This window comes from Narcine bancroftii, chromosome 3 (genome assembly GCF_036971445.1).
Source record: "Narcine bancroftii isolate sNarBan1 chromosome 3, sNarBan1.hap1, whole genome shotgun sequence".
In the NCBI taxonomy this organism is placed as follows: domain Eukaryota; kingdom Metazoa; phylum Chordata; class Chondrichthyes; order Torpediniformes; family Narcinidae; genus Narcine; species Narcine bancroftii.
In genome coordinates, this window is record NC_091471.1 from 192988685 (window position 1) to 193014006 (window position 25322).

The window sequence follows — 25322 nt, forward strand, 5'->3', positions numbered from 1 at the left end:
AGAAGGTTTACCAGAATGTTACCTGGGTTTAAGCATCTAGAGTATAGGGAGAGATTGGACAGATTAGGTCTTTATTCTTTGGAGCGTAGAAGATTGAGAAGGGATTTGATAGAAGTATTTAAGATTATGAAAGGGATAGACAGAGTGGATGTGGATAGACTATTTCCGTTAAGAGGAGGAAAGATTAAAACAAGAGGACATGAGTTAAGAATTAAGGGGAAGAGGTTTAGAGGTAACATGAGGGGGAACTTCTTTACTCAGAGAGAGGTAGCTGTGTGGAATGAGCTTCTGGGAGAAATAGTGGCGGCGGAGTCAATTGTATTATTTAAGAAAAGGTTGGACAGGTATATGGATGAGAAGAAGATGGAGGGTTATGGGCATTGTGCAGGGAGGTGGGACTAGAAAGGGGTGTTTGGTTCGGTGCGGACTAGAAGGGCCTAATGGCCTGTTTCCGTGCTGTAATTGTTATGTTATGTTATGTTAATAGTGGCCTACCGTCCATTGATCTCCACAGTCCTTGATCTTCGGTTGCCCCCCTTTCTTTCCATACCATTAGTTCCTGGGGTGATGCCTTCGCTTGTTCCTGACTTATTGCCACCTCACAAGGTGGCAATAAGTCATGTGCCGTTCTATCTGCCTGCATCATAATAAACTGAGGGCCGTACCCTGCTGCCCTTTTTGCGGCCATGTCCGCTTCCTGATTTCCCCGAGCTACCATTGTATCTGTTTTATCATGCCCCTTGCATTTAATAACTGCTAATGTCCTTGGTTTCAGGAGGGCCTCAGCCAATTTCCTAACATCCTTCTTGTGTTTAATTGGGGTCCTTGCTGCTGTTAAAAACCCACTTCTAATCCATTGACTAAGCTCAACCTGTATTATCCCTACCACATATGCCAAATCTGTATATATATGTACCTCCTTTCCTTCTGCCCATTCTAATGCTGCTATCATTCCCTGTAGTTCAGCCAGTTGTGTTGACTCCTTTCCTCTCACTGTCCCTGTAATAATTTCTTCAAATCCTTCTGTAGTTTTCCGTACTATTGCATAGGCGGCTTTTAATCCGTCCTTGGGGTGTCTGTAACAACAACCATCTGTAAATAAGGTTTCATCTGGTACTCTTATTTTAATATCCCTTAGAACCCCCTTCTCACAACAGTGTGGTTCTCCCTCTCCCATATTGTCTGCCATGTTAATGCCTTCATGGGTAAACGTAATATTTGGAGCATTCAAAATCTTTTCCAGTCTCGTCTGCCTCAGTGATGTCATTGTAAATGCTGTCGAGCTCACAAATGCTACAATACTGTGTGTTGTTAATGCCGTCAGGGCATGTCCCATCACTATGTGTGCCACCTTTAGTAAAATGTCTCGTACATGGTGGGTGTCTGTCTTCAGTCGGATCCAGTGTGATACTCACATACATGAGCACACATCTTCCACCCCCTTTTTTCTGAAAAAGGACACCATCAATTGTGTGTGCTTTTTCAGAAACATCCAAAAAGAAAGGGTCTCTATAATTTGGAATTGCCAAATCTATAGCGGTTGTAAGAGTTTGCTTAAGTAGAATAAAACTCATCTCAGCCTGTGCAGTCCAATCAAGTGTAGCTCCCAGATTCCTCATCCCCTGCTCATTCACTAAAGTTCGCAGTGGATGTGTCAACTCACCATACGATGGGATAAACTGCCTACTATAACCTGTCAAGCCCAAAAATGAAAGCATTTCCTTAACTGTCTTTGGTTTTGGATGATGTAGTATCGCTGTTCGATGCACAGGGGATATCCCTGTACCTTTCACTGAGACCATTCTTCCTAAAAAGGAGACCACTTGTCTGCAACATTGCAACTTTAAATGAGAGACTTTAAAACCTGCCTTAAACAGCTGCATTAGCAGGAGCCTTGTAGCCTCCAAACAGGAGACATGATCAGGTGCTGCCAATAAGATGTCATCTACGTACTGGATCAGAACTACCCCACCTGGCAGTACTAGCCCCCTCCAGCTGTTCTTTCAAAACCTGATTGAAAATCCCTGGGGATAAGATAAAGCCCTGCAGGAGTCGAGTATAAAGTAACTTTATACCTCTATACGTAAAGGAAAACACATCTCTAAACTGTTCTGCCAGCGGCAAACAAAAGAAAGCATTTGCTAAATCTATACAAGAGAACCACTTGTGGTCAGGGGTTAAAGCAGTCATGGCGGTATATGGGTTTGGTACTGTGGGTGTTCATACAATACCATTGATACGCCTTAAGTCATGGGCCATCCGATATTTGCCCATGTCCTGTTTCAGTACAGGTAAGATGGGTGTATTCCAACTCGAACACGAATGCTCCAATACCCCTGAATACATTAAGCCATCAATGGTCTCTGCCAGACCCACCTCAGCCTCAGGTTTATGGGGATACTGTGTCTGCCAAATGGGAGTATACTCTGAAAGTTCAAAGGTTATGGGATCAACCTGTTGGCAAAAACCCAATCTGCTGGTCCCACTGACCAAAGGTCCTCAGGGAGAGAATCTAACATAGGGGCAGAGTCGGGGTGATCCATCTTTTCTCTACCATGAAAGCGTTCAATCTGTCTATGCTCAAGGAATACCCGATCATTCGAAGGGTACAAAATCCTGTCCACCTGACCAGATGGAGAAAACTGCACTGTCGGTATTTGAGTATCGGACCAGACCCTCAAGGACTTCAAGTTCCGACATATTGGTCCCAAATCTTTTCCCTGGTGATTAGTGCCAATTGCAAGAGTGACATGAGGAATGGCCTCACCGGCCATCACATACCACTCCAGCTGCTCAGATGTGAGTGCAACCGTAGTGGCTACTCCCTCCTTTCCTAACACTATGTAGTCCGAATTAATTTCCCATAGCATGCCCTCTACCTCTTCATAAAAGGCATGCTGATACATTTCATCCCCATCCCTATCATAACAGAGGGTCATATGGGGAGGGTCCGAGGGAGGGGTATACGGGTGTAACGTCTGGATCCACAGCTTCCATTGATTATAAATCTTTAGCAGCCCTCCCTTCTGTGGGTTCTCCGGTTCTAGCAGTCCCCAGTAAATGTCAGCCCATAGTCCCTCAGACGCTGATCCTCCAGCAGCTGACAACAACATCTGAGAACTGGAACAAAGCATAGTTAATGAACAGTTCATTGAATATCCATTTGGAAAGGTGACCTCTATTCCGCTAGGTCCGCAAAAGATCGATGCTCCACACCTGACCAGCAGATCTCTGCCCAACAGATTAGTAGGGCATATTGCCGACAGAATATATTGATGTGTGAAAGTCTGTCCTGCCACAGAAGTGACTAGTGGTGTAGAAAACGGCAGATTTTCTGGTGTACCCGAGAACCCTATCAACTGGACACTACAGGATGATTTTTTAGATTGAAACTCAGCGCCGGTAAGTGTTGAAAATCTGGCACCCGTATCTACTGAAAAAGGATACTTCCATGTCCATCACTTTAATCTGCAGGAAGGGGTCTGCCAACCTAACCTGCTTTTGGGTGCTCGGGCCCCGTCACTGCTGCTAACATTGCTCCTCCTCCGTCAGCAATGGGAATTGTCTCGTCAGAGTGAGAGCCGCATGGGGTGCCTGATGTTCCGGGGGTGGCACTGACGATCTCTGGGGCTGGACCCAAGGCTCATATTGTGGTGGTCCATATCCCCTTCCCCCAGTGCCCTGAGGACCCCATGCTAGGGGGCAGTCTCTCTTCCAGTGTCCTGGCTGAACACATCCAAAACATACGGCTGGCTGCATTCATGGAACACCCCGACCTCTCCCTCTTACTCAGAATTCCCCCATTGGACCTCCAGTCCTGCCCCCATAGGTGGGACCCGGTGCCCAATTTGGGGCCAGGTGCCAGTTCGTATTATTCCCTTGTGGTGGCTGCGATGGCTGCTGAATCATCTGGTTTGCACACTTTGAGGGATTCTTTTTTGCCTCATTGGCCTTTTTCTTAGCCTCTTCCAAATGGAGCTTAAGGAGTTGCACTTGTGCAGACTCCGTAATTTGTTTGTCCTCCTCTTGCTTAGACCTATAACACTTCATGTGATGGGTCAAATGTTTTTCCCATTGCTCAGTCAAGCAACCAGGAATATCAGGGTTATTCTCTAACGCCTCCCTGACTACAGCTGGCAACCCGTTCGTTACGGCAGACCTAAATAGTGTAGTTTGCAAGGGTCCTGTGGCTGGGTGTACTCCGGCTTTATCCGTCCAACTCTCTTTACACTGACTTTAAAAAGTCGAGATCTCCTCATCCTCCTTAATGGAAAATGTCAGGGACTGCATGACACCGGGGCGAACGGGAAACTTCTCCCGCATTGCACCTCCTAGTGCCGTAGCATGTTTTGCAAATGGTTCAACATCAGGGCACACAGTGCTTCCTGTGACCATTTCTACCTGCTGTATTTCCCACAGCCCAAACTGTTGGCCTAATAATGCCCTCCAGTCTCCCATTGCTATCTTATGTCCCATCGTATGTTGGCAGAACTTTCCCATCCACGCTCCGCCTCCCTCAGTAGGAGGTGGCATTTTATCCAAAACACAATTCATATCGGTGAACGAGAAGGGTTGATACATTTCCCCAACTTGTGGTCCCTTATAAATTAGCGGCATCTGTCTATATCTTTCTGGGAGACGTAATTCCTCCCGGCTTCGCAACTCATATCCCGAAGGGGAGCGAGTGCTTCCCTGACCCTGTCTTTTGTGTGTGATCATTCTTCCCCTAATAGTTTACTGGCCGTTCCTCATCCTCGCTCTCCACACTTACACTCGCTATCTCACTTTCCTCATCCCAAACTCTCTCCCGCTGCCATCGTACACTCACTGGGTCACCTCCCCTCATTGCCTCCTCTTCTTCCTGTTGTCTATTGTGAGGAGTGGGGGTGGAGTGATCCTCTGACATTCCTATCAAGAAGGCATTCTCAAGTGTCTGTTCTTGCTCTCTCTCATTTGTTTTTTCCAGTCACATACTAGTTTCCCTTACTTTACATACATCGTTCTGTATTCCCTTTGTCAATTCCTTTATTGTCTCCACACTTTCCTGCACAACTACTTTAAATCTCTCTTTCACCTCCTGGAGTTCTTGTCCTGTTAATTCAGTGACATTCACTATTCCCTCATTTATCTGCATCACTGGCATCTGGGGAATCGGACAAGGTGGTGGCAACATCTTTGGTAACTTTGGATAGAGCGGGGCTGATGGCTTAACCTCTCCGTCACCTCCTTCCCCTTTTCCTACTTTGTGGTAGGGGATGCCTTTTTAGTAGAATGCTGAAGGTTTGTTTCCACAGCCATGCAAGCCAATGTCACATTATGTAAATTTGCCCTCCTCTGTTCCTTCGCTTCCTTCTGTTGTTTAAATTTTCTTCTATTCAAGATAGACCCTTGTCCCTTTTTCTCATGTTCCTGTACCTCTTTGTTGCCTCCCTTTCAGCTTCTCCTAGATACAATACAAGCCTAATTTTTCCTAATCCTAGCGGCACCTTCCCCTGACTCTGCAGCTCTTTCCATATCTGATCGTACCATTTCATAGCCTTTACTTCCTCTCCCTTCGGTAGTCCGCCCATTAATTGACTCCTTGTTTTTTCCCACTGCTGGTTCACAGATGGAGGAATCCATACACATCCCCCATACTCCCGACATTCCCCTCATTCTCCTTCCTTCTTTCGCTCCTATCTTTTTTCCTTCGGACCTCGTAATTCAATGAGTCTCTCACCTGGTAGGATTTCGCCGCCCTTCAACCTACTGTGAACCTTAACGCTTTCTCGTAACCACAAAAGAAAAACTTAACACAATACTCAACCAAATAACTCTTATGCAATACTAAAACGAATAACTCTTATGCAATATGAAAACAAATAACTCTTATACAATACTAAAACAAATAACTCTTACACAATACTAAAACAAATAACTCTTATACAATATGTTAACTAAATGGCCAAGACCTTTAACTTTTATATCTATGTCTCTACTAGGGGTTTCTAACCCCTATTCCTCTAGGGGGCCTCTAACCCCCATTTTTCCAGGGGATTCTAACCCCCCGTTTTTCCAGGGAACTCTAACCCCCGTTTTTCCAGGGGACTCTAACCCCCGTTTTTCTCCAGGGGACTCTAACCCCCGGATTTCCAGGGGACTCTAACCCCCGGATTCTTCTCCAGGGGTCTCTAACCCCAGGATTTTTTAAGCTTTATTCATTGGCTTCTACTAGAACTTTTGCAGAGTGGTGACAACACACAATTTTATCATTGCCAATAGCAGAACTTCATTTAAACAGGCATCTGTTTACCTCCTTCTGTTGAGTGGCCACTTGTTGTTATCACCACACCACAATCGACCGTTGTTTCATCTCTTTCTCTTCCGTCACTTCTCCACCTTCATCACGTCGGGGTCACCAAATTGTCGGACTCTGACTTTTCCCTACCCTCAATTTAGTCTATGTGTCGTCTGAGTCCAGTGTGCTCGTTGAATGAAGTGATAGGAGAAGGTATTCGGTTCAACATCAGTTTATTACACAGCACAAGAATAAAGCTTAACAGAGCTCAGGTTCAGTCGTTAGTTCATAGGTCACCTGCTCAGTGAGCTATTCCCCAAGACTGACTCCTACTGTCCAGTCTCTTCTGTTTATATAGATCAACATTATTACACTGAACAAAAGTTGGCTTTCTTTGCTAGATTCCTTGCATAAGATTTATCTCAAGCAATTTCCTGCTCTGCAGTTATCTAGGGTGTAGACCTCCCATCTTAATCCTCAAGGCCAGAACATCCTGTTGTCTTGATCAGAAATCAATTCATATCCCCTATATTTCTAATTATTTCTCTGTACTCATCTGGCCATAGCCTTCTGTTCTACTCAACGCCTCCTTATGCCTTAACCTTCCTACTGAATTGGTTTATACATTTTCTTTGTCTCCGACATTCTCAGTCATGGCACTCTTTGTTCTCGTCTGGCCATAGTCTTCTGTTCTACTCAACACCTCCTCATGTCTTAGCATTCCTCCTAGATTGGTTCATACATTTTCACTCTTTTGTGTTTGGAGACAGCAAATTCTGCAAGTACTATATTCAGCCAACTTTGCTATATACTGTGGCTGTTACTTAATTGCATTCCTATTTCCCTTAAACAGTATGCTTGAAGGAAATAGTAAATAGTTACATAGTACTGGATTAATGAATACATAATGAATAATACATAGGCATATTTTCTATGATTACTTAACCCCTTGGTTCCAACAGTGGTCACTGGGAGATCCACAGTATTGCGGCAGATGGAGTCGAGGTGCTCAATGATACAATCATCTAGTCTGTGTCCAGTCTCTCAGATGCAGAGGAGAATGCAATGGGAGCACTGGATGCATTAGATGATCCCTGCAGTTTTAAAAGTGAAGTGTTGCTTCACTTGAAATTATTGTTTTGGGCCCTGATTGGTGATGAGGGAGGAGGTGTTGGCGCAGGTGGAACGTCTCCTGCCATGAGGGCAAGTGGAATCCTGTCCTTGTTGTATGAAATGGGAGGAGGGAACCAGGGCAGATGTGTGGGTAATGCAGGATATGTGGGTGTGGGCTGAGTTGATGTTGGTAGAGGGAAAGTCTCATTGTTTGAAGAAGGAGGGCATCTTTGATGATCTGGTGTGGAAGAACTTGTCCTGGGAACAGATGCAATGGAGTTGGAGGAATTCAGAAAAAAATGAATGGAATCTTTAGAGGGGACAGGGTGCAAAGAGATGTACTTGAGATAGCTGTGTGAGTTGGTGAATTTGTAGAAGATGTCTGTTGAGAATAGATCTCCCAAGATGGAGACAGAGTGATCAAAAAAGGGAGAGTATTGTTGGATATGGACCAAGTGAATTTGAGGTCAGGGAGGATGTTGGCAGCAAAGTGGATGAAGTTGATGAGCTCATCATGAATGCATGAGGCAGAACCAGAATAGTCATAGAAGTAGCTGAGGAAGAGTTGAGGACTTTGCCTGCACAGGCTTGTAGCATGATTGCTCCATGTAGCCAACAAAAAGTATCTGAAGAATTGCCACAGCTACTTCTCAGATGTTTCATCTGGATGGAGGCTAGTGAGAATGCCACTAGTCTCCTGCACTTTAATGTAAACAGGGTGATAAAGCAATTGGGTTTTCTAGCCCTGTGCACTAACCATCCACACATCTGTTAAAGATTTGGATTTGAGAATAGAATAACATAATATAATTTTGTCGAAGTGCATTCCTTTTTGGAGCTTCATGTGAACACATATCGGGAAATCTTGGGACTGGCATGTACCATCTGTAAAATCAAATGTACACTTGCAATTTCTCAACATGTCCTCTTGGAGAGGTGGATTCCAGTCAAAAGTTGAGGTATCTTTGACCTTGGCAGCTAAATGACCGCCATCATTTTCAATCCAATTAAAAATCATTCAAAGTGTTAATTTCATGGCTAAGCCTTTGTGGTGTTGTTCATATATTTCCTAAAGTCAATATTGTTTCTTGTATCCTTACTTTGGGCAGTTCCTAATTCAGAGGGTTCACAGTTGTGTGGATGGTCCTGCATCTGCTCCACAAACTCCTAACCTATGAATACCTCCCAATGTTCCCACCTTGACTGCCTTTTACTGAAGGCAGAGGACTGAATGGCCTGCCAAAAGGCTCTCATGAGGCAGTCAACTCCAAGTGGTGGGTAGGCGTAAGACGAGGTAACCTGCCAAAGACCTTTGAAACTGTTAATTGTTTCAGATTGGCATTCAAAATATTCAAAAAATAGACACTACAATATTAACAATATATTAAAATAATTCAAATAAATCAAAAATAACTCAAAGCAATTCACTTAAAGTAAATAATTGAAATCAAAACAGATGGTGGAGGATTGCATTTGTGGTTGTACGTCTGAGAGTGACAGTACACTGAACACATTGGCATTTGAACCCTTAGTATTTGGTTGTGAATTTTGGAGGAGTGTGAATGATAAGCTTGCCCAGATGTCATGAAAATTGGTATTGTTTCCAATAGTGAGAAAGATAGTCCAAGCAAACAGGATAATATCGATCAATTGGTAAGATAATCCTGACTAATGCACGATTATATACTTTAGATGAGCAACTAATGGCAGGAGCCATACCATAACTGTCTCTAAAGCGTAGTGAGGAACAGGTTACTTTGGTATATAAGTCCAAAGATCTTTGAAGGTGTCACAGCAGATAGATAATGATAATAATGATGAGTATATTGTCATATAGATTGTACAATATCTCTTTGGCTTGGCTTCGCGGACAAAGATTTATGGAGGGGGTAAAAGTCCACGTCAGCTGCAGGCTCGTTTGTGGCTGACAAGTCCGATGCGGGACAGGCAGACACGGTTGCAGCGGCTGCAGGGGAAAATTGGTTGGTTGGGGTTGGGTGTTGGGTTTTTCCTCCTTTGCCTTTTGTCAGTGAGGTGAGCTCTGCAGTCTTCTTCAAAGGAGGTTGCTGCCCGCCAAACTGTGAGGCGATATCAGCCCACTGGTGGTGGTCAATGTGGCAGGCACCAAGAGATTTCTTTAGGCAGTCCTTGTACCTTTTCTTTGGTGCACCTCTGTCATGGTGGCCAGTGGAGAGCTCGCCATATAACACGATCTTGGGAAGGCGATGGCCCTCCATTCTGGAGACGTGACCCTCCCAGCGCAGCTGGATCTTCAGCAGCGTGGACTCGATGCTGTCAACCTCTGCCATCTCGAGTACTTCGACGTTAGGGATGAAAGCGCTCCAATGGATGTTGAGGATGGAGCGGAGACAACGCTGGTGGAAGCGTTCTAGGAGCCGTAGGTGATGCCGGTAGAGGACCCATGATTCGGAGCCGAACAGGAGTGTGGGTATGACAACGGCTCTGTATACGCTTATCTTTGTGAGGTTTTTCAGTTGGTTGTTTTTCCAGACTCTTTTGTGTAGTCTTCCAAAGGCGCTATTTGCCTTGGCGAGTCTGTTGTCTATCTCATTGTCGATCCTTGCATCTGATGAAATGGTGCAGCCGAGATAGGTAAACTGGTTGACCATTTTGAGTTTTGTGTGCCCGATGGAGATGTGGGGGGGCTGGTAGTCATGGTGGGGAGCTGGCTGATGGAGGACCTCAGTTTTCTTCAGGCTGACTTCCAGGCCAAACATTTTGGCAGTTTCCGCAAAGCAGGACGTCAAGCGCTGAAGAGCTGGCTCTGAATGGGCAACTAAAGCGGCATCGTCTGCAAAGAGTAGTTCACGGACAAGTTTCTCTTGTGTCTTGGTGTGAGCTTGCAGGCGCCTCAGATTGAAGAGACTGCCATCCGTGCGGTACCGGATGTAAACAGCGTCTTCATTGTTGGGGTCTTTCATGGCTTGGTTCAGCATCATGCTGAAGAAGATTGAAAAGAGGGTTGGTGCGAGAACACAGCCTTGCTTCACGCCATTGTTAATGGAGAAGGGTTCAGAGAGCTCATTGCTGTATCTGACCCGACCTTGTTGGTTTTCGTGCAGTTGGATAATCATGTTGAGGAACTTTGGGGGACATCCGAAGCGGTCTAGTATTTGCCAAAGCCCTTTCCTGCTCATGGTGTCGAAGACTTTGGTGAGGTCAACAAAGGTGATGTAGAGTCCTTTGTTTTGTTCTCTGCACTTTTCTTGGAGCTGTCTGAGGGCAAAGACCATGTCAGTATACATATACATATGTACTAAATTCCTACTTCCTGCCACTGAACAGGAGACTGGTACAAAAAGTCAGAATCTAGAGGATCCAAAACAAGTTGGATCCAGAAATATCTTAGTAATAGCATTCAAAAGGTGAATTCACATTAAAAAATAAAGCACAACTACCTCAGTTGTACATTGTGTTAAATCGAAAAAGATATAATACATTCAAGATTCAACATTCAAGATTTTATTTACTGTCACTGTATTAAAACTGTCTTTTTACAGGAAATTGCTTTTGCCTGCTGTAAGGCAGACAGATTTGCTATCGGCAGAAATTGGCTGAAGTGCCTCTTACAGTTAGAGAAAAGAAAGAGAAGTCCCCCGTCCCCCCGCCCCCCAGAGTCACCGAGGGTCCGTAGATTCACCTCCAGAACCTGCGCAGCCCCGGCAGCCACAGAGTCCAGCCGAAACCATTTGCAACCCGAGCTCCATGTTCGAACATCCGACATGGTTAGGAACCCTTCAGCACCTCCTTGTATCCCGGTTTCCATGCCTGGCACCCCTTCAGTCAGTTTTGAGCCTGTCTCCAGCAGTCCGTAAGCATGGCATGAGTCTCCCAACAGCAGTCTCCAGCAGCCCATAGCCTCCGTGGTTCCTCACCAGCAGTCCACCGCACCCACTGGTCCCTCAGCTGTATTCAAAACGTAGATGGGTAATAAATATTCACAGTTACCATCGTGTAAGAAAAAAAATGATGTTACTATAGTGCAGACTATATTTTTGTGGTTTCAGAGCGGACCATGATTTGTGTAAAAAGGGGAGGTTTAAGAAAGTGATGTTTGTTGGAAAAAACTGTTCTTGTCCCCTGAGGTCTTCAGGATTCTCTCCCGTCTGCTCAAAGGTAACAGTGAGAAGAGGTTGATACCAGGGTATGAGAGTGTTTTATGAAGTTGGCTACCTTTTTGAGGCAGCACCTTGTATGCATATCTTCATTGGATGGGAGATCAGAGTCTGTGATGGACCTGGCTGTGTTTGTTACCATCTGCAGCCTTTTGTGCTTCTGAGCACATGAATTACCAAACCAGGCTGTGATTCAACCTATCAGTATACCTTACACAGGGCACCTGTATAACTTTGATAGAGTATTTTACTACAAACCAAGGTTCCTCAGACTTCTTAGAAAATAGAGCCATTCGTGTACCTTCTTCACAATTGCCTTGATCTACTGGCTACTGGAGATGTTCTTCAGTATATGAATTCCAGCAACTTGAAGGTACTGTAATAACCCTCTCTATGGCTGTTCCATTAATGCAGACAGGTGCATGGACCCTTGGCTTCTCCGTTATAAAACTAACAATAAATTTGGTCTTGGTGATGCTGAGAACAAGATTGTTCATCTGGCACCACCTAACCAGATTCTCAGTCTCTAACCTGGGCATTAACTCATCATTTCCAATTATTCAGCCAACAACCGGGTTATCATCAGGGAATTTATAGATTGCGTTGAAGCCGAACTTGGCTATGCACTCATGAGTGCAGAGTAAATAAAATAGCGGACTAAACACATAACCTTGAGGTGCTCCTATGTTGAAGATCTACGTGGAGGAGGTGATGTTGCTGATCTGCACTGATCGGGGTCTGCCCATGAAGAAGTTGAAGATACATTTGCAGAGGGAAGAACAGAATCCCAGACCCCTTCATTTGATATTTAGATTTTCTCCTAAGGTAATGTTGAACACGAAGTTGTAGTCAATGAATAGTCTGACAAAAGTGCTCTTGTGGTCAAGGTGATCTAACACAGAGTGGGAAATGTGACCGATTATGTTATATTTTATATTATATATAGATATGTTTTAAAGGAGATAATTTGTGGCACGTTTTTTTAGTTTAGGTCACATACAGATACAAACACTTCAAATCAGATCTCATTTAAAATGCCAGAGCTCTGCTCAAGCCAGACAGTACAGGCTCCGAGTGCCTTTGCAAAAACTTTGAAGGATGCATATAAGGACTTCACAAGTAGGTGTTAATTGGACAAGCTGTGGAGTAGTGGATTATTGTTTTAGAAACCAACAGGTGAACCAAATCGAAAGATTAGGTCTGGAGCCATAGTCTGTCTGAGAGCAGTTGGCTGTTCTAAGAGGATCATGTGGTTTTTTCTGAGTGAGTGAGTGAGAGAGAGAGAGAGAGAGAGAGAGAGAGAGAGAATGTAGTTCTACAGTTCAGCAGCAGCAACTGGGACTGGAACAGGACAAGCTGGCAAGCTTGTGGAAAAACCCCATTTTGAAGATGGGTTGTGAGTTCTTAGTTCAGCCTGGCAAAAGATGATGCCCCTGCATGGTGTTTTTAACAGTATTTTTCTTTATGTTCTGCACTATTTGACCTATTGAGTCACTCTTTGACATATTGGATTACTATTTCCTCCAATGCTATCTTATTCATTTGTTTATTTGTTTGTTATTACTGCATTACATGCTAGGTCACGTCTCCAGAATGAAGGACTATCGCCTTCCCAAGATTGTGTTATATGGCAAGCTCTCCACTGGCCTCCGAGACAGAGTTGCACTAAAGAAGAGGTACAAGGACTGCCTAAAGAAAGCTCTTGGTGCCTGCCACATTGACCACCGCCAGTGGGCTGATATCGCCTCAAACCGTGCATCTTGGTGCCTCACAGTTTGGCGGGCAGCAACCTCCTTTGAAGAAGACCGCAGAGCCCACCTCACTGGCAAAAAACAAAGGAGGAAAAACCCAACACCCAACCGCAACCAACCAATTTTCCCTTGCAACCGCTGCAACCATGTCTGCCTGTCCCGCATCAGACTTGTCAGCCACAAACGAACCTGCAGCTGACGTGAACTTTTACCCCTCCATAAATCTTCATCCGCGAAGCCAAGCCAAAGAGAAGAGACATGCTGTCTGAGCTGACTTACTTGGATAGAATGCAAAACAAAGTGTTTTATTGTATATTGTACTAGAGGAGATGGCTGGCTGCATAATGTTTCTTTTCAAATAAGGGAAACAAAAAGGAACTCTTTTGTGACCTGAAGGAAAGAGGTTATCATCTGTAAAACCCTGATGGGGCAAGATTCTTCAGAAAGACACAGACGTGGCTGATCGGAAGGAATCAGTTTGTGTTCAATGAGCAACAGATCTCTCTCTAAAAACCGACAAGAACCTTCCTGAGCTGTAACCATTTATCTTTCAAACAACAAAGCCTGGTGAAATTCATAAATGTTAAATTCTGTGCACAGTATAAGAATTGCCTGCAACCAATGAACTTGGAGGAGTGAGAAGTGAGATTGAACTGTGAATCAAAGAACTTTTCTGAACTTACAAACACATTACATACACATGCACTTTGAATTAGAAGGGGGTTAAGCTACGTTAAGTTAATAGTAATAAGTTAAAGTTTGACCCTGTTATAATGTTTAAAGGTATTAAAAGTAACTTTTGTTTAAGTAACCATTTGTCTTGGTGAATTTCTATTGCTGCTGGGTTTTGGGGTCCTCTGGGCTCATAACAGGAACCAGTGAGATGCTGTCTACCACTGGACAGTTGCGGTGACAAGCAAATTAATATGTTACAGTTGCTTCCTGAGACAGTAGTTGATTTGTTACATAACCAACTTCTCAAAGCTCATCGTTATGTTCAAACTTTGCAAAGCACACTCGTAACAGAACCTGCCCTCAACTCATTGAGATAAACTGTTCAATTCATCATTATAGACTAATTTACATAGCAGTGGTAGGCTTTGATGAACAGTTTCTGAGTTGAGATGTTAACAATGTTTTTCTCTCTCTCCAGGTGTGATTTGGTATTTCCAGAATTTTCTGGTCTCTCATTTCATTAGAATGGCTTGACAGCTTATCTCTGGAAATACAGAGAAAAATGTCAAGAAAGAATACTTTCTGGATAACAGTATAAAGGTGAAGCGGTTAGGGATTAAAATCAAAATCAATGCCATTTTAAACTTGGCTTACATGAGAGATCTAGGAAGAGCAGGACTACATGATATTTTGTGCCTCGTTTCGAGAATCCTGGAGTATCAGTTTCCATTTGGAGGAAGTGATAGCATCCCAAGGAGATGATCCATGTCAGAACAATGTTGACTAGGATTTATGTGGAAGGGACTGCTGGTGCTTAGTTTGATGTGTCATAGAGTCATCCAGTAACGGGTACTTCAGCCCACTGTTTCCTTGCCAACTGTAAGGCAGCTATCTGAATTAATCCCATTCACCAGGATTTGGTGTATAACCTTTCATGCATTGGCAGTTCAGTCACTAGACTGTCTGGAATGCACTCAAGCAGTGAATTGGAGAGTCCAACCATGCTCTGGGTGAAAAAGTTCTTTCTCAGATCCCCCATCAATCTTTTAGTCCTGCCATAAACCTATAGGCCTGTATTTTTAGATGTTTTCACAATGGGGAAATTTTCTCACTGCCTGCCCTATCTACACCTTTCTTAATCCTGCTCACCTTGATTAGATTTCCCCCTCAGCCTCTTCCACTCCAAAGAAACAAACCTGGCCTCTCCAGTCTCTCCCTAAATGAAACATCCTGGTGAATTTCCTCTGCTTGCTCTCCAGTGCAATATGACATCCTTCTTATTGCGTAGTGATCAGAAATCTACACAGTATTCCAGGTAGGACCTAACCAATTTTTTTAAAAATAGAGTTGGACCCTAATTTCCCTGCTTTAATATTCTATGCCCTAATTAATGAAGAAAAGCATCCTAAATACCTTTTTTCACTAATGTATCTACCTTAAAAGGGGATAATGCAAATAGGCAAAAGGTAAGACTATGGGATGGAATAGTGCCAAATAAAATTTAATGGAAAGGAAAACCATGAAAAAAAATGTCTTCATCCAGAGGATGATGAATCTGTGGAATTTGTTGCCCCAGATCGCTGTGGAGACCAAGTCATTGGTTATATATAAAGCAGAGGTTAATAGGTTCTTGATTAGTAAGGGTGCCAGAGATTATGGGGAGAAGGCAGGAGAATGGGGTTAAGAAGGAAAATAGATCAGCCACGATTTGAATGACAGACCAGCCTAGATGAGCAGAATGGCCTCATTCTGCTCCCATGTCTTTTGTAGCATGCTGTTTCAGAGTTTTTGATTGGACGTGGAGAAGGATAAAAGTGCTAAACAAGGCAGATTATAAATAATCGGTCAAACTGATGTAATGAGAGGTCGCAACATTTATGTGGCTCTTTACAGCATTAAGGCATCTCAACTGTTAGAGTAAATGCTATTACAGTGCTAACAACCTGTGTTCAAATCCACTACTATCTGTAAGGGGTTTGTACATTCTCCCTGTGATTGCATGGGTTTCCTCCAGGTTTTCAGGTTTCCTTCCAAGTTCCAAAGTCATTTGAGATTAGTAGGTTAAATGGTCGCAACATAGTAATGGGAGTGCATTGACTCATGGGCAGGAAGACACTGTTACTGCACTGTGTTTCTACCTTTAAACGAAAATGTAATTTAAATAATAAGTGCTGTGGTTTCAGGAACACTGTGATCTCTGATCACAAATGGCTGGAATTACAATAAGTTGGATCCCTCTGTTTTAGGTTCAGGCTGGAGACAGCGCTGAGATAAACGTAGTTCTGAAGGCAAGTTTCAGTAGACACCCGATTAAGTCCATGAGAAGAATCACCAGTGAAACTAGGTTCGCTCTGATAATTGTGGCTCCATTGATGAATTGCAAAATCAGGAAATTGTATCCTTTGCATTTATCATCTTTTATAATGCATGCCTACACTTGAAAGCCAAGTTTTATATAATTTTTTTTCATGTCATGTACATATTACCTGACCTTTTATTAGCTTCAAAAGAGATAATTTGATTTGAAATATGTGCTCCAAGCAAGAAAACTCAATCATCAAATCAAGGCAGCCTGCAAGGATGTACATCAAGATGAAGAATTGCAAAATTAGTGGAACTCACTCACCCCCTGGGAGAGATCAGGGCCGGATTCTCTGCTACAACAAGTGTACAATTTAGGCAAGCCTTGGGCATGTTGGCACAGAGCAACTGCTTGTGGGAATGTGGCATTGGAAATTAAATTTATATAAAAAATGGTTTCAAAGATTGTGTCAATTAACATTATCTGAAATGTTAGAACACCTCAGCAAGTTCAAGAAAAACGTGAACCAACCACCAGACACATCATCCCCTCTCCTCCCTTCTCCACTTTCCACAGGGATTGCTCTTTCAAGGATTCCTTCATCCACTTGTCCATTCCCAGAAAATGCTCCTTGGGTACCTATCCTGTGACTGCAAGAAATGCTGCACCTGTGTCTACACCTCCTCCCTCACCACCATTCAGGGCCCCAAACAGTCTTTCCAAGTGAAGCAATGCTTCATTTCTGAATCAGCAATGATCATCAACTGCATCCGATGCTCCTATTGTGGCCTCCTCTACATCGGAGAGAGTTGATGCAGATTAGAAGATGGTTCCGATGAGGACATTCACTCTATTTGCTGCAATAACAGTTATTTCCCAATGGCCAACTATTTTAATTTTACACACCATTCTCATACCGACATATTTATCCATGGCCTTATGCACAATCAAACTGAGGCTAACCGCAATTGGAGGAACAACACCTAATAATCCATCTGGACTCTCTCCAAACAGACAGAATTAACATCAACTTCTGCAGGTTCCGTTAAACCCCTCCCCCATCTCTCTCTTTCTCTCTCACTCTCTCTGTCCCTATCCCTCTCTCCTTTCCTCCAGTTCCCCACCCCACTCTCCAATCAGAGCTATCGCCTCTCCTATCACTTCTCAGCTTTTTCTCTTCTATGCTCCCATCTATATCCACCTGGGACCTGTTAGCCAGTACTCCCCTCCCTGCCCCTTCCTCGCTCCTCCCCTCTTTTCCACCATACATTTTCTCTTTTACTCATACATTTAAAAGGAGCTCAGCCCGAAACATTAGTTACCCTTTAATTCCGAGAGATGCTGTGTGTCTTTTATTTATTTTGATTTAGGTTTAGACAAACTGTGCGGTAACAGATCCTTTTGGCCCATGATCCCATGCTGCTCAATTACAGCCAATTGACCTACAACCCCTGGTACATTTTGACTTGCTGACTTTCTCCAGCACTTTTGCGCATTGCACTGCGATCCATACTGTCTGCAGACTTTCCTGTTTAAAGTCAATGCAAAATTGCTGTTTCTACATCCCTCAGTGGTCGTCCTCCTGGCTATGTATGTTCAGGAGGTAATCATTGCTGCTCTCTGGCATGAGCGTCTGCTATGAGGAGGGAAAATATGTGACTGGTGACCATCTCCTCATAAAAATGAATGTACAGAAAGGCTCTGCACCAGCTAGGCTATGTGCATGTACTGAAGGAGCAGATAGGAAATGGTATTTCACCATCTTATGGAAACAGTAAAAGTCAGCCCCCAATGGACATCCTCCTGGTGTTCCAAGCATTCATGGTCAGCTCCATCAATGTCACACCAGTGTTCTTCTCTGACCATTGCCTCATATTGTCTGCCTATCACCTACAGCAAAACCGGAAGGCTGGCAGAGGGTCATTGGAACTGATTATCAAATGTCTAACCCTTGAAAGCACTGAGGAAATTCAAACAGTTTACACAGGTTTATCTCCCCAACACCTCTGTGGGAACCAATCAAGGTGAGCATCAGCAAGATCTTTAGATTCTTCATCCTAAAAGACATTCAGGAAATAGGAGGCAGAGGGAATTGCCTCAACTACAGGACAGCATGCAGGAACTGCTCTTGCAAAAGGAAGAATCAACATGTTCAATCTTTGTCTTTATATCCTCAGAGATCACTCTTTGGAAATGATGATGGGTTTATTGTCATTGACATTCTACAATATACATGTTCAATTAAATTCTTAATTGCTGCAGCCAAACAGGTACTTCATAAAAACAACTAATATGCAAAATTACATTCAAAAGAGATATTAAATACAAAAGATAAATGGATATTAAATATTCACAGTAATTATAATAAAAATTTTAAAAACGGTGAATGCTGACAATCCATAGAGCAGAATGGGACATACACATGCTTCTTCCAAAGGCTCTGAAATTAACAGCTTCATGAAAGAGGAATAATCTTGCTATTAGACATATGAATGATCAGCAAATCCCTCTGTGCTGCCCTTTAGCCAGTAAGGCCACAGACAACTTATGCTTCCAGAACTTCTGATCTTTTGCCTTGTAGTTTTTATACTACAGCAAGTAGGGGAGTCTAAACCAGTCATGAACCATGGAAGTGGTGACAATCTCTATCAGTTTATCTATGACAAATAAAACCCCCTGAAGCGATAGGTGTACTTGGCTCATTGAGACTGGATGGGCCCTAACCTGTTAGAAGTGTACAATACATTACTTCTATCTGGATAGCACATCAGAATTCATGATTAAGAGCATCATTGTTCTCAGCTATAAAGATGGGCTGTTCCAAAGAATGCACACTGACACAAAGAAACTGTTGCTAGAAGATCGTCATCTAAATCAAAGATGCATTTAGCTTGCCTGAAACTTAATGGACTTCTAGTGCAAGAAAATGTCCACAACTAGATGCTGACAAATGGCACAGTCCGAGGTGTAGAGGGACATACAGATGGATGCATGGATGTCTGGGGCAGGCATCACAATGGGGAAAGATCACGATCTATGGTTCTGCCAGCATTTCAGTGAGCGTCTGGGCACCATGAAAAACCCTCTCAAACATTTCTATGCTGAAATATTTTAAGATGACATTTTGGAAGTAATGCATTGAACTGTTTGGTACAGTAAATGAAAATAATGGCATATCCCAATTTATTACTAAATACATTATGAATGCAGTATTATTTTTGGAAAATTATGGTTCAGCATTGAAAAATATGATTGATAGGCATTCCTAGCAGTGAACCTTTTGACAGAGCTTACAATCACAAAAAAATTTTGCAGGCTGGTGAATTGTCTCTGTTGATGTCCTGAACTGATTTTTATTTAAATTTGAAATGAGATGAAAGAAACTACCCTCGTGGCAATTGAATGATGGCTCCATTTGAGATATGGGCCTATCTGTTTTAGTACTGGGAGGGTGAAGGAATTAAAAGTTCAGCTATGTCTGAGGTTCTGGACTCTAGATAAAAACACTCTATTTCTTTGTGTGACCTTAATTGCCAAAAATACTGACAGGAAACAAGCGAAATTCACTCTCAGGCATTCTTAGATTGTAGATGGGGCCAAATTGAATCTCTTATGCAATATACTAGTCAGGATTCACATGAGGATTAGAAGAGACAACCGAAAACACAGCAGGGCTGTTGGAATATCATCAGGAAATTGTGGGTGCACACCCTACGAGATTCTGTTCACTACCATCACTGATGGTAAAAAAGCAAGGAGTATGCAGATGTGCTATCCTACCCAATGTTTGTAGGGAGTGTCAGTTGAGTTGTGAGCAGAACCTTTCAGCTGTCTCTGCTTTTAACTCATGGTCTGAAATTAATTTGATGCACTGTGAACAAAATGCTCGTCTGCCGCTGAAGGCTCTTCTTGCAGAGTTGTCGAGATTTTAGATTTTAATTGCCTCACACCAAATTATGCAAAGTGAAGAAACAGAAGTGGCTATGCCTGTGGTGGTCTGGATTTGTTGAAGGTGTTCCTGATTAACTCTCTATTTCTCCAATATCTCAAAAGATTTATCTCATGCAAATTCATCCTTTCATCCAACCATACTTTACAACAAAACTCCCTCGTTGGAAAGTACATTAATGAATAGTTTACATGCCTTCTTTTGATGGAATGGCCAGTGGCACTAAAACTCAGAATAAGTGTATGATTGTGTGAATGACATATTACTGAGAGGGATAATAAGTAATCAGAAAAAAATGATCTGCTGGTACGTGCAGTAAATGATGAGAAAAAAAGATCTCTGTGCTGTAACATGCAGCACTACAGGCTGAGAAATGATGGGCACAGGTGACAGATTTGGCTTCTGGTGCTCACTTTGTTGGTCAGGACTGTCTGTTGTGAATCCGATGTGAACCTTTGTGAGAACGACATCACTTCCTATCACTTTCTTTCAAAGATGCTGCTGATTTCCTCATTAAATAATCTATCTGTTTGACAGCCAGCTGAAGTTCTGTAAGCTGCTTGAGTTATTTCCCATGTGCCATGTCCCATACACAGTTTGAGCAATATAACATCACTCCCAATGGTTATTGCTACTGGCAAATTTCCTTTACAACAACTTAATGCACGTTCCTCCAGCCATACTAATTGCAGGGTTAAAACATTTGATTGATTTGCTCTTTCATATTCTGCTGGTGCTTAAAGATGGAACGGGAGTAATTTTGAAGAGCTCAGCTTCAGGCTTTCTCAGCATTGATTCAGCCAGGTGCTGAATATCAAGGTGAGAGTGACTGCCCTTGACGTCCAGGCTCCATTTGACTGAGGGTGGCATCAAACAGCCTTAGTAGAACAATAAGACCCTAGCAGAGAAATCTCCACTGGCTGTAGTCATTCCTTTCACCGAGAAAAATAGCTATGAAATCATACAGGAAATATACCATGCTAGAAACACTCAGTGGGTCAGAGAACAATTGAGGAAAAGGAAACAGAGTTAGTATTCCATGCCAAAGACATGTTGTTGGAACTTGGAGAAAAATACAAAGTAGCTTAAACTTGGTGGGGATGGTGATATGTGTGGAATGAAATTATGGTGTTGGAAATTATCTATCCACCCCCAGAGACTTAGGCAGGAATTCCAGAGGGCAGTGTCCTGGGTCCTCTTTCCAAATTTTGCCCTGTTATCTTTTGCTCAGGCAAAAGATGATGCCCTTGCACTGTGTTTTTCTCTATGCTCTGCACTATTTGCCCTATTGCGTCACTCTGATATATTGGATTTTACTATTCCCTCCACTGCTGTCTTATTCATTTGTTCATTTGTTATTACTGCATTACATGTTGTCTGAGCTGACTTACTTGGATAGCATGCAAAACAAACTGTTTTATTGTACCTGTATATTGGTACACAATGCAACAAGCAATTCAATTCAATTCAGTAACAACTTCTCAGAAAATGGAGTAATCTATGATAGTGTGCAGCAAGACATATGGCATATTCTTGTCTGCTTGAGAGCAGCACCAACAACATCAAAGGACTTGACATCAATTCAGAACAAAGTCATCTGCTTGATTGGCACCCAATCTACTAGCCCAAACATTCACCCTGTTCTCCATGGTTCTGCATTGCTCTATCATTAAAATAGTTACTTACATTCAAGAAATGGATGAAAATGAGGAAGTAAAATTCACTCAATTGTCCAGCAACAACTATGATGAAAGGCTCCCGTTCGAAATGCCAGTTATGTATTTAAATCTTTTCGATATAAAGGACACTGTTTGACCTGTTGAGATGATTCAGCTTTGTATTTTTATTTTTTCCATGGTGTCTGCAGACTTCTGTGTTTTACAGCTATCTCTGACAAGAGTCTTTCCACTTAACCTTGACATTAAGAGTCATTAGTCACCATGTCCCGTTATTAACTTCCCGGTGATAAGTACTGAACAAAAACAATCAGACTATTTCTATGAATATTTCAGTGCAAGAGGAGGTCAGAAGATGAATAATCTGAGTGATTCATCTCCTATTATTTCAAAGGAATTCCAACATCTACAAATCATATCTCATGGCATATTCTTGTCTGCTTGAGAGCAGCCCCAACAACATCAAAGGACTTGACATCAATTCAGAACAAAGTAGTCTGCTTGATTGGGACCCAATCTACTAGCCCAAACATTCACCCTGCTCTCCATGGTTCTGCATTGCTCTATCATTAAAATAGCTACTTACATTGGCTACACTAAGAGCATCTCCCAAATGCAAGAGCTTTATCACCAAGAAACAAGTTTAAGACACATGGAAACACTACCATGCGCAGGTTTCCTTTCAGGTCCCTCACTTTTGGAATACTGATACATGGGAATGTTTGACCATTCCTTCATCATCATTGAGTCAATGTCCTGGGACTTGCCCAATAGCACTGTGGAAAAGTATTAATCAAAAGGACTGCAGTGATTCAAGATGACAACTCGTCACCAGCTTTGAAAGGGTTGTAATTGCTAGTTGGACCAGCGACACCGATACATATTTTTTTCTTTTAATTTTAACAATGCAGCATGGTGGAGTGTGAGTGGAGAGTGTAGCACCTGGCGAAAACCTATGAAGGTCACGGAGAGAATGTACAAGCTCTTTACAGCCAGCAGTGGATTTGAATCTGAGTCGCTGGTCCTGTAATAGCATTGCCAGAAAATAGTGAAAATGAAACAATAACATCCAAGCAAGTTTTATTTTGGTAAATACTTAATTTCAGCACCATTCTGCTGGGACTTATGTAGCAGAAACATTTTTCTTTTTAAAATACTTTATTGAATTTAACAAAAAACATTTACACAGGGTATATTAATGATAATATAAATCAAATCATATATGTATGTCACATATCAATTGTAAATTAGAAATAAAACCATAATTATTACATTAACTTATTTCATTCAGGGCATCAAATTCTATAATTATAATAATTAAACAAGTAAATCATATGTCCAAAATAATATTGAATATCAAAATTATATAAATAATACACATTAAATTCCCTTACATAAGATATTTTATATTTCTTTGATGTGATTATGTTGTTCTGTTTTATGATCCATAATCTGTAGTTAAACTCTCCTTTACTTGTTTGTCTTAATAATTAAAAGGAAAAAAAAATTCTCCCTACTAATCCACCCACTCTGTCTAAACAAAGTTATTTGTATATATTGTATATATGATTCAAATAATGGCCCCCAGATACCAGGCAGGGAATCCCTGAAGCAATCACGCCACTTAAATCCTCAGATTATGATAATAATCCATGAATGGGCCCCACATTTTATCAAATTAAGACTTTGCATCTTTAGTATTAGATCTATTTTTTTTCCAAACTTAAATAAGACATGATATCCATGTAACCATTGAATCTGAGTGGGTGAAACGTTGTCTTTCCACTTCATTAAAATTGCTCATCTAGCTATTAACAAAGCAAAATCTAGGATCACTTCTGGGTTGAGGACTGAAATATACCCTCTTCGAGTGGAAAAAGAAACAAATAAAGCAATCAAAGGTCATGGTTCGAATTGTTGATAAAGTTTGGAAAATCTCTTTCCAAAAATATTCTAAGTTTGGACACTCCCAAAACATATGAATCAATGAAGCTTCAAAAATGTTACACTTATCACATAATGGGTCTATAATCAGAATAAAAACAAGATAATTTAACTTTAGACTTATGTATTCTGTGCACCACCTTAAATTGCAACAAATAATATCATGCACAAAATGAAGAGTCATTGATCAAATTAAGAGTTGGTTCCCAATCCTCGTCCGAGAATACTCTATTCAAATCACGCTCCCAATCATTCTTAATCCTGGTCATTGAGGTCATTCTAAGTACAGTGAATTATTATAAATATTTGATATTAATCCTCCTTGGGAAAATTGCAATTAAAAAAATACATCAAAAATATTTGCTTCAGAGTTTTGAGGAAAATCAGAAAGTTTGGACTGAACAAAATGCCTAATTTGTAAATATCTAAAAAAGTGTCTATTAGAAAGATTAAATGTTGCTGTTAGTTGTTCAAAAGAATCAAAATTACCTCAATTAAAAAAAGATCTTTAAAACTTTTAATGCCTCATCTATCCCATTCCTTAAAACCTGTATCTAACAAAGAGGGATAGAAAATATGATTTGTTACATTAGGAGTAGCAAGAGAAATACTTTGATAACCCAAAAAAATCCTAAATTGTGTTCATATCTCCACTCTATGCCTTGTTATTGGGTTATTGGTCAATTTTGAAAAATAAAACCTAAAATAGCCAACATAGATATCTTTTTTAGAAAAGTTCAATTCCATTTTTCTACCCATGAAGGGTGATCAGCTAATTTGTCAAAATGCAACAATAAGGGTAAATTATGTATATTGGCTACCCAATAAAAAATCTAGTGATAATCTCCCATTCCTTTCAGTCTTTTAGAGATGAACCTCATTTATGTGATGTTGTTTTCCTTGCCATATATACAACATTATAATCAAATCCAGTGAATCAAAGAAGGATTTAGGTAGGAATAAAAATTGGTAAAGATTGAAAAAGATACAAAAATTTACATCAAATATTTATATTAACCAAATTGATGTGTCCAATCATTGTAATAAATGAACATTTTTTAAACCCAGCCTTGGGTGTTGATGGTTTCCAAGAACCTTATTTTAACAGATAGAAATTCATCCTAAAATCTTCTTTGTATCTTGGTGATAAAGTCAAATATCACCCCATGTAAATAAAACAAGATATGTTATTGATAACACTGCAGTGAGAAGGTGAACATGGAACATAGAACAGTTCAGCCCTGGAACAGGCCCATCAACCTACATGTCCTAATCAAACTAAAATTCTGCTGATTACACAGATACTATTATTATACATGCTTCTACTCCTATTCCTGGCTGCTCATTCCAGGTACCCACTACTAGAATTGCTCACACATCTCCCTTAAACTTCATCAACCTCAACTTAAACATGCCTTCTTGCACATAACACTCATGCCTGTGGAAAATCAAACTGTTCACCCTATTAATGTCTCTCATAGTTTCAAGAACATCTATTG

The 25322-nt window shown here is 41.6% G+C and overlaps 1 long non-coding RNA gene across 1 annotated transcript in view; it reads left to right on the forward strand.

The window, feature by feature from the left end:
* Positions 1 to 14088, forward strand: part of LOC138756339 (uncharacterized) — a 212228-nt gene extending 198140 nt beyond the window's left edge. The window contains exon 2 of the long non-coding RNA XR_011353002.1: positions 13106 to 14088. This is a non-coding gene — a long non-coding RNA (uncharacterized lncRNA). The remainder of the gene's footprint in view (positions 1 to 13105) is intronic.
* The last annotated feature ends 11234 nt before the right edge of the window (positions 14089 to 25322 follow it).